The sequence below is a fragment of the Protopterus annectens genome, chromosome 11.part0, assembly GCF_019279795.1.
Source record: "Protopterus annectens isolate FY-2018-M chromosome 11.part0, PAN1.0, whole genome shotgun sequence".
NCBI classification, from domain to species: domain Eukaryota; kingdom Metazoa; phylum Chordata; order Ceratodontiformes; family Protopteridae; genus Protopterus; species Protopterus annectens.
The window spans coordinates 790,250,947-790,261,563 of NC_056745.1; the positions used below are offsets into that span (position 1 = coordinate 790,250,947).

Genomic DNA, 10,617 nt, shown 5'->3' on the forward strand with positions numbered 1-10,617 from the left:
TACAAATCTTTCTTCAATTTCATCAGAAATCTAAGGAATAATGTCCAGTAAAGCAATAAGCTCTTCTATCATGATATCACATTCCAATCCCAAGGATACAGCCAATATATTAGCTGGCAAATTTAGTGCTACCCTTGCCCCACCTACCTATATTGCAGCCTCCAGTATGCCTAAAAATTTTGTTTCCCTTGAAATTTTCGTGGAACAAGTCTTTAAAATGCCTCCATTTTGAAATATGCAAGACAAAAAAAATACAGGAAAGAGCGAATCTCAAAAATCGCTGTTCTCCTTTAAACAATTTTTTTGCAGGGAAGGCACCCATGTCATTGTCAAGACCCCACCCCCACCAAACTTGTACATAATAAGTCTGAGATCATCATAACTTGGAGAAAAGGGAATATTTCCAGAAATGGCATCTCAAACTTAGCATATCCTTATAGCCATTTAGTCTCCATATTTCAGGACCTGATCTAGTGAGCCCTGGCATTTCAAATGGTTAACCTTTAAAATTTCTATGTAAGACTGAAGTTAATACTTCTATGGGACCAGAAGACATACTAGGTTACATTCTCATCAGTGGCAAGATTGTAAAATTTGAGCTTCTACATAAATTCTTCAACCTCGGTCTATTCACTGGATTTGTGCTGATCTCTGAAGAACAGCCACGGTGACTCACCTGCACAAGGGTAGCCCTACTACAAAGCCAGGCAGTTACAGGCAACTACATGTCCATCAGCTTCATCAGCCTTATGTGCAGAATTGTGGATCATATCATATCAGTACTCATTTATGCAGACACAGACAACTTAATGGATCAAGAACTCAATCATTTTGGTTTTATGAAAGGGAGGCCCACGCAATTTATTATTTAGTGTGGCTGTTAATGTTCCAATGTGTAATAGCACTCATGGAATAAGTAGAGCTCTGGGGGAAACATGATGCAGAATGGTGCCACACAAAGTGCTTAGAGATTAATTCATTAATTAAACAACAAAAAATCATAAACAACAAAAAAAAAAACACCTCTAATACTGCCTGCTTCTTTTTCTCCCTTTCCACTTCAATCCTCCTGGCATGGTAACTCACCAGTGTAATATTTACCTATACATATCGCATATTGGCCCACTTTCCAATGTTTTACACAAAAATTGTCATTTTCCCAGAAACCCTTCATGTCTATTTCTTACCCTTGAAGTTCCTCTGCTCCATTTCTGGAGTATACCTACTCTAGGCCTGGCATATTTTGAGCAGACTCCATTATCAATTTTTCTTTCCACTTTCTCAGTAGAGATTTGCAGTCTTACCATTTACCCATTAACTTCACTTGTCTTCACTTGATTAACTTCCATGTCTTTTTAATCGATGCAAACACACCTACTTATACATAATTTATTCCAACTTAATTTCACTCTATAGTTCCATAATTCATCTATCTATTTCCAGATTTCCAGGAGTCACGGTTTATGCCAGCTGTCTGAAGAGCTAAAGGGATTCAAGGTGTATGCTATGAAGTTCTCACTAAACACATTTTATCCCTTCTATTCCTCATTTTTGAGAAGTTAAATCATCCACATCTCATCTTCAATTGTAGATTCAACATGGAGTACCACTCCATGTGGAATCTGCCCACTTTCACCAACCACCCCATATCTTTCCTATTGACTCCATTAAAGACATTCTGACTCTAGTTACCATTTAGCTTCCATCTTCTCTCCTCATCACCCAGTCTCAGAGCTCTGTTTAGATTAAATTAAGAGCAACCATTTGCATTTTTATGTAAACGTACCCCCACCTCCCAACTTACTGCTAGCTGCAGAACCTTCCTGGCTGATTCAGGCGCAGTTATCACTCTACACAAAGTGATCACAACCAAAGCCATGTACCATGTTAGGACACTGTCATCCCTTGGGAAAATAGGAACATGTCTAATTTAATAGATTAGCAGCAGTAAAACCATAATTTGTACTACACCTGTCCTGCTAAAGCCATAACAGAATTTTTAGAAAACCATGTCTCTCTAAGTCTTCAAAATCTGGTATGTCACATGATCTTCATCAGTTTTGAAAGTTTTAACACTTTTCTGGTTACATTGCTCATTCAGCTGACCCCAGGTTCCTGCCTTTGTTTCCCATTTGTGCTTACTGTTTCTATCACATATGTTCAATTATAGCACTGGAAAAAAGGTACACTAACAGACCATTGAAAACTGCTTTCATATTTTGCATCAGCTGAACTTTTTTATGTTGGTCAGTCCACAGTACTTCATTTCCAGTGATATTAAGTGGTGGTTGTAGTGATGGTATTGGGGTTGGGGGAAGGGAAATGCACATACTCCAACATGCTATCTAAGTACTTGATTTTTAGCTACATTTGTGACTCTCACTTCTAATGCTTTCTGATCTTTTTTTGTACCTTCTAACTGGAAAAATGCTTCCCAAGGCAGGGAGTGAAGGCTAATGCCACAAAGTAGAATTGTAGCATCTCCCTGTGTACTGTTTCACACTCAGGTTTTGACACCTGAATAGTATTATTTATTTATTTATATTTTTATTGCGTTGGCAGTCTAACAAATCAAGATCATAGACTATTCCAGAATGAACAGTCGGTACATTTATGTTTAAAAATATTTCAGCCAGTTCATACATAATAGCAAAGCAGGCACTATAGTATTGTTCTAAGGTGAAAGTGTTATACAAATGATTGATAATTCAGTAGTAGGTTCTTAAATAAAATATAGCTATACAGAGCTCATACTTATAAAATCAAACAAATCCATCTACACTTTAACCTTTTCTTACATAAGTATTCAATTCATTAGTATGTATGAGTCTAAAAAGTAATGACGCACAGTAATGCCAAAAATGAAAGAACTGTACTTATAAAATGAGTAAGCAATCTAAATATAAGATTCTTAATAATAATTTAAAGGTAATAATGACATTTGAAGAATAATTTATATCTTACTTCCTATATCAACTTTACAAAGTGCCTCTTGGGCTTAAAGAACAACACCTACTAGAGAAAAAATAGTTATGTGTCAGCAGAGTGAATGAAAAAACATTTACAACCTCCATTTTTTTGAATTGCATTAAGGTGTTCTGGTTCAGACTGAGTTGTCAAGTATTATTATGTTTCTTTTTTTGTGAGAATTAACATATCATGAGATTGCTTAAAGTAATACCAGATATGAAAGCTTTGCCATCTCTTAGTAAAGTAGTTGCATTCACTCATCTTGCAGTGCTGAGTTTAAGTACAAATTCTATTTTCATTTCCAGAGAAAGCAGAGAAAGCTGAAAATAAACAGAAGTAGAGAAACTTGCAGACAGCAGAAAATACTTTGGACTGCAGGTAATAGTTACTATTTGCATCTAGTTCTTTTATATTTGATTTATTTAATAGCATAGAGAGATGTAGATGTATGCAAAGTTCAGTTTGTGTTGCAGAATTACCTTCCAAAGGCATTGCTTTTTGCACAATTTTTGTCATTAAGTATGACAGCATGTGACATCAGATTATCTTGTAAGTTTTTTTATGTGATTGCAGTCTAACAGTATCATTGGTAATCAAAACTGACTAACACTATGTCTGAGGAACACCCTTTCTAGTACTGGTTACCTGTCCTGAAAATTATTTTTTGCTTAAATCTGACTTACAAAATAGTGTTTGTGTTCAGCCTTTTCCATAGCCTACATTAATTTGGTTTATCCTCACATCAATCTACACATTCACCAGTCTGTTTTATCTTTACCTTTTAGAAAATACTTTTTGTCATCTTATTCACACTCACTGTTTTCATTCTTTGCTTGTTTAATTTTATTTTATACTTTTATAGCCTGTCTGCACTATTTCATCTTTGTTAAATCTTTTGAACTCAATGTATTTAATTTCCAAAATTCTTCTGATGCACAGCTCTAGAACAGGATGTACTTGGCATATGGAATCAACATGCATTGATATTCATACTTGCGGACCACTTGTTCTGGCCACCTCAGCTGACCACTGCACATCAGATAGAGAAACACTCAATTTTAAAGCATGTTTTTTTTCAGGGCATGTTTTTTTTTCAGGTGGGTATCTCTCCCTGCACCCTTGCTGATATGGGAGTTCTGCCCCACATATCCCAGATCTGCACATATATTATCATATATATTATCTCCAAAGTTTCACCAGATCATAACAAAAAAAACAAACAAAAAAAATCATTCATGCACTTTTCACCAGGCTGGTGTGACCCTGATGCTAGTACAGATAGAGAGCACAATATAGGAGCATATCCTTCACATTGAAGAGGCAGGTAGTAAACCCTGCAGAAGAAAATGTACTATCAAATTATATTTTATTTAGTATATCACTGTAATCAACTGGAAAGCAGTATCCCCATCAGTGTTACATTGGGTGCAATAAGTTTAGCTTTGATTACCAGCACCATGACAGAGAGGAATAATGTCCTTCTGGTGATGCAGGTGACCTTTAGCTCTGGCAAGTAGAATGGCATCACCTGCCTTGGGATGGGAGGAAGGCAGGAGGAATGCTTGTGAGTGATGGTTTGTACAGTCTGCCTAATGCACGTGCCACCTCTAGGGATTACTGTGACACATGAAGAGGCTGGAAAATGAACTTAAGTAGAAAGCATCTGGGAGCAGTATGATGGAATGACAACACATCTCAGTGGCCTCACTGGTCCTGAGCCTGGATTGAATTATGTCTGAACCTTAAGTAGACTCTAGTAGACCTTGTGAATGAGTAGAGGCTGTGCTGGTTGCTAATGGTCAGTTCTGGAGTACAGGGTCAGGAAAAGAAAAGGAGTTTTGATAACACCTGGTATACCCCATAGAGCATTTATACATGCAGCACTTTTGTTAACCATATGATTTTTGTACTTTAAACTTGATTTCTAATTTTGATAGAATGTCACCTGTTGTTCTGAGGCTTTGAGACAGATTTATGCTGTAATACTTTTATAAACTGTTCTCAGTGTCATCAAATTATGCTCGGACTAAGGTGATTTGAAATCCCCAGATTCACACATGATATAGGCATTCTTTATCTTGTATGACTCACCAAGTTACCAACAGTAATTGAACTACATAAATGCTTATGAATTTTTAAGATCAGGAAGAAACATTCTGAAGTAATCATTTATCAACTGCACGTGTATTATTTATGACAAGCGAGTTTAATATATACAACATTACCACTTAGAAATACATAGAATCAAAAAACAGCAGGATGTAACTTTACTCTCAAAAAAAGTGCACGTTGCTAGGGTGAAAGGCAGATTCTAATCTGTGAGAAATAAGAAGTAACTAAAATGTTAAGTGACATTAACAGGTAGGTATACTGAAGCAAATCCAGTCCTGAATTTACAGAAGATGTTCAGTTTGCCATTGTTTATCCATAAGCACAGTATATCAGACATCTGAATAAAGAGATTAAAAACAGCAGAAAGTATGAAAAAATATTTCATTCTGGTTGAAGATTAATACAGAATGACAATTGGTGCAGCGGTTAGCGTTGTTACCTCATAGCAAGAGGTTCTCTGGTTCGATTCTCGGATGTAGTGCCTTCTGTGTGGAGTCTGCATGTCCTCCCTGCAGTTGAGTGAACGTTAAAGACATGCAGTTAGGTATGTGTGCGGGTGTTTCTTGTTTGAAGGTTGGGCGCTGACTTGGCAGCTCGACACTGTAAAAATCCACTGCCAATCATTAGCGGACCGGTGATCTGCTGTGATGACCCCTAACTGGGAAAAGCCTAAAGACAGAATGATAATTGTTCTAGATCTTGTTGTGGTGTTTTAATGTGGCTTGAAAGACAATACTTCTAGAAGGAGAGATAAACTATAGATTATAGAAAACTTGATTTTACAGTTTCCTTAATATTTAGCATATTTAAAATGCATCTACCCCTCCTTATTTTTTTACCTGTTATAGTCCAACAGAAATTCATGCTGTGAGCTTGTAATAGGGAGAGATTACAGTGAAACTGTAGACAGTGGTGTGGCAACTGTAGTAAGAGTATAGGTCTTTACTTGAATTAAACGGGACACTCCTAGAGGTGAATATCAGAAACACATTTCAAATTGGTGAAAATGGGCATAATATATCCATACCCTAGAAAGAAATATTACTGTAACAAACCCGGTGCAGTTATTCTCACCCTGTATTACATTTTTAATATTTTAGGAAGTTTGCTGTGAGCAGTCCATCCTTTTGTTAACTGACTGTAAAAGTGCACAGATTTGTTCTTTTGTGTGTCTGCATCTAGTAAATAGGGAAGACAATGTAGTTTCTGTTATTTTCACTTTAAGAAGCTTAAATGTGAATAACACAGGCATTTCTTAAATACAATCATATCTTCTTTTACGGTAACACTTTTTAAAGCAGTTTTATGTCCTTCTTTTAGAGCATTTTAAAAATGTTACAGGCAATGTATGTGAAACTAAAAAGTGCTTGATTTTACAGTGCAGTTGAACTGCTCCTATTATGCAACCACTTTTAACAATTTTCTGAGGAGAACAAGCCTTTGAAGCTGTTAAATTCCAAAGCTATGCTACAGAACTCTTTTAATTGCAATTCAGAAAGCATGCAAAATTCCAAAGCTGAAAGGAAATAACATTTGCGTTATTTTCATAGGTCATTCTAAGGTTACAGGCCCATTTTCAAACAGGAGCCAAAATGAAGTGAAAGTTATTTTAAGCAGAATTACTTGGAACTGCACTGAGGCAATGTTGTTTTAGATGCTGTGAATTATTTTGTTATTCTAATTGTGCAAATTATGTATGCTAATTAAGTATGCACATAAGTTTATGTGGAGTAATCAAGTGAATGAATGCTCACCTCTTCAGCATGCACCTTATCATTATGTCTTAAGGTGACACAGCTTTGCAATCATATACTGTGTAATTAAATGATCTGCATTAAACATAATGAAATAGAAAGCAGTAACTAAGAGAGAGAGTGAAAGAGAGACAGAGAGCAAGTTGCTTTGTGAACTGTAGAATAGTACCGATGTGAAAACGTGAGAAGTACTTTGCAGGTTACTTTCACATGTCCATTTAAGATTTATTTATTGATGATGCAACACAGTTAGATACTTAATTAAAAAAAAAAAAACTGGTTGCACTTGAGTTCGAATCACAAGAATGTGAAGACCACTAACACGAAACCAAGGGCTCAAATTTCTTGTACATGCTGCCACTTGACCTTGAACTCAAATATGAGTTTGAGCAAGCAGGTGACGCACCTTACTTGAAGCATTATTTGAGTTTTGAGTGTGGTAACTTGAAGAGAACGGGAGTATAGAATAGGGTTTCAAGCAGTGACTAGGGAGGGAATTTAGGTTTGGGGAATGGAAGGTAAGTCTTAGGGTTAGGGAGAAGGAAAGGGTGTATTAGGGTTTTAAGGTTAGAAAGTGGGAGGGGAGTTTAGGGTTAGGGAGTGGCAGGAAACAGGTATAAAGAGTAGAAAGGCAGTTTAGGGTTAGGGAGTAATCAGGGAATTTAGATTTATGGAGGAGGTTGGAGATTTAGGTTTAGGATGTGATTGGGGATTTTAGGGTTAGGGAGGAGAAGTGGAGATTTTGTTTTAGGCTAAGTCATGCCTCTCGGCTGTCATTGATTTTTAAGGACGTCCCTGATTTTCACTCAAATTTTAGCTCTGTCTCTCTTAATCCCAGTTTCCATCTCTGGATGTTGATAAGAATATCCCTTTGAGAAGCAGAGGATCACATCTTGGTGGCTTATTCCAAACAGCAGTGAACAGTTTTGATTTTTTTGAGTCACACAGTCTAGCATGAATATGGTCCACTTGCATGCCCTTTTTGCAATCTACCTTTCCTTCATCCCACCATCCTTCACAGCATTTCTTTTCCTGTAAGATGTCAATGTAGTCTTAAATGTCTCTATATATTTCCCTCTCCAAACCTAATTCTGGTAATCCATTTGATGTATCCACAGCCCTATCTGTGAAGCAGTACCTTCACAGACCCTTGAAAGTTTTATTCTGTACAATCTGTTGCCAATATCTCTACCCCCAACATACATCTGTTCAGGATGAACCCTTCACATCTCCAAGATATAGCATTCTGCAGCAATATAATTTCCTGTCAGGCTGTTATATGTTTTCTAGTTTGAAGAGTTTCAGGTCACTTATTATCTCAATTTATTCTTTGTATCTACATTAAGCACAGACTTCTTGGTGACCTTACAACACATTACTTCCAGCAGACTCACACCCCTCACCTTGCATAACCTACAGCAATGCAAATAGTCTGATGCATATCTTGTCCTGGTAAAACAGGAGTGTTATCTCTTTGTTTTTAGTGTCTATTTGAAGATACAACACAGTATTCTATTTTTTTTTGCTGCCACTGCTCTCTTAGTGTTCCAGGTGGTCAAAATGAGGTATGATCAATGTATTCATATCCATTTCCCAAACTGGTTTCATCAGTTTCACTGTCCCAGATGACATTTCAAATGGGCATTTTTGTAGCCCAGAAGCATTGTCATGTTCCACTTCAATAAAGAGACCACACACCAACATGAACCTTTGACGTCCTTTTATTGATTTCATAAACAAAACTAAATGCATCATAACTTATTCTTTATTAAAACATTTCAATTTATTTGCTAATTACAAGAAAACTTTTATAACCATTCATCAGGGCAGTGTACCCCCACCCACCCTGCCTGGGTAAACAGCATCCTTACCCCGCTCATGTATTCATCATCATACATCAAGCAGGGTCCAACCTCTTACTTAACCCCAAAAGTCTTATATCCACCCAAACTCCACAAGGAGGAAGCACCGTCCACACACTCACTTTTACCTCACAAATCCTTACACCAACCAAAAACTAGACAGGGAACAGGAACAAGGCTGCTCCTCTTCTCTGCCCACCAGCCTAACCCAGGCTATTCCCCCTCACCTGCTACCAATTTTTCACCAGTTCCTCCAAAAACAAACCAACATTCAAGTTAAACAAATCTAAACCAAAAACATTCAGGTGCACCCCATCATCTCTAAACCTCATGGGATCCCTGTCGGCAAACTCCTCATACTGTATTGTCTGTATACCCAGTGCCACCAACAGCCTTGCCAACCTAAAATTCACAAATTGCCATGTCCACTCTACTGCCATAACATTATTTGCATGACTCCAAAACAAGTGGGGTATTATCTTGGACCACACCACACACAAACTCAGATACAACTTCTTTAAAGCAACAAAATCCTCCTGTATCTGATACACCATCTACCAATTTGGAATTAAACCCAAGTCCTTAACTGCCAAATGCACCACCAAAACTTGCAGAAACTTCTTCGGCACCAAACCTAATGGTGAAACTTTAAAACTGGCAAAAGGAGAGCTGTCAAATGGACCCAGAATCCTACCCTCCTGAAGCTCATTCTCGACTAAAGCTTCCAAAATATCTTCCCTCTCTCAGACTGATTTCAAGTTCTTACACACCATTCCATACACTGACCCACTTGATTTAATGGAATATCCCCTAGAAAATCCCTCAGTTCACTCTTCCCCAACTGATACATTCAGATACTGCTGTAACATACCCCGTGACACTTACAATTTAATGGGCAAATATGTCTTCAACCTCCCTCTTGCTCCTTGAAAAGACCCCTACCTCTTTGCCCATGAAAATTCCCCCTACACCACATGTTCTGAGGTCCCTGCAAGAAATCCGTACCCCACTAGGAGTAGGAGGGAAAGAAGCATGACTGAACATATAACATTCTCACCGGCCACACTGTATTGCAGGCTGTACCCCTTCTCCTACCACATTGTCTCCCTTGCTACCCACACAGAAACTATCCACCATAGTGGCCAGGCATATATCAGGGTGCCTGACCTTCCAACGCAGGGAATGATCAACGTCTTTCCTCTTGAGCAACTTCTGATCATACTACAACCAAAGATTGCCAGCCTGCAATCTCTGAGCCTCCTGCATAGTCAAGAAATAAGCCAAAAGTGGAAAGGCCAACTTGGTATCCTTCTCCAACCAAACTGCCACATAGTACACAAAACCCAACAGCCAATTTTCCTGTTCTTGATCACAGTTTTCCTACCTGCATTCGCCCCAATGCAGCTAAGACTGCTAGAAGATCTTTGCCCGTAGCAGTTTGTGCTTCCAGCAAAAGTGGAATATCATCCATGTCAGTTTAGTCAAAAACATCAATGTACTCCTCCTTCTATATCTTCTATTTGACTGCAACTGGTATGTGAGGAGCCAGGAAGACTATCCCCATCCCAGGCCCCATCACTTGCATAGATAACCAATCACCTGGTCAAACCCCAAAGTCTGAACCCATCTCTTTCAAGTGGGAATCTGTTCCCACCATGGACGATGCCATACTACCTCCACCCAAGTCTAGGCTGTTCAACCCAGAAACCTGCTACCTGAGGCAATGTCCCTCTTCACCTAGACTCTGGCCCCCAAAAACGTCAGCCAAGTCCCCTGTCTCCTGACATGACATTCCACAGCCTTCATCCTGAATTATATCTCCCCTTTGTACATCTGACACACCCACTGAACCTGCCACCAATTAACCATTACCTGGAGAAACAACATGTAATGTGTCTACAGTAGAAACCACCACTGCC

General features: G+C 38.2%; 1 protein-coding gene across 6 annotated transcripts in view; it reads left to right on the top strand.

The window, feature by feature from the left end:
* CHRM2 (cholinergic receptor muscarinic 2) overlaps nt 1–10,617 on the top strand; it is a 2,909,771-nt gene that overhangs the window by 2,287,978 nt on the left and 611,176 nt on the right. For all 6 annotated transcript variants that reach the window (XM_044088214.1, XM_044088216.1, XM_044088213.1 and 3 more), the window contains one exon: nt 3,276–3,348. The gene's annotated coding sequence lies outside the window, so the exon portion shown is untranslated. The remainder of the gene's footprint in view (nt 1–3,275; nt 3,349–10,617) is intronic.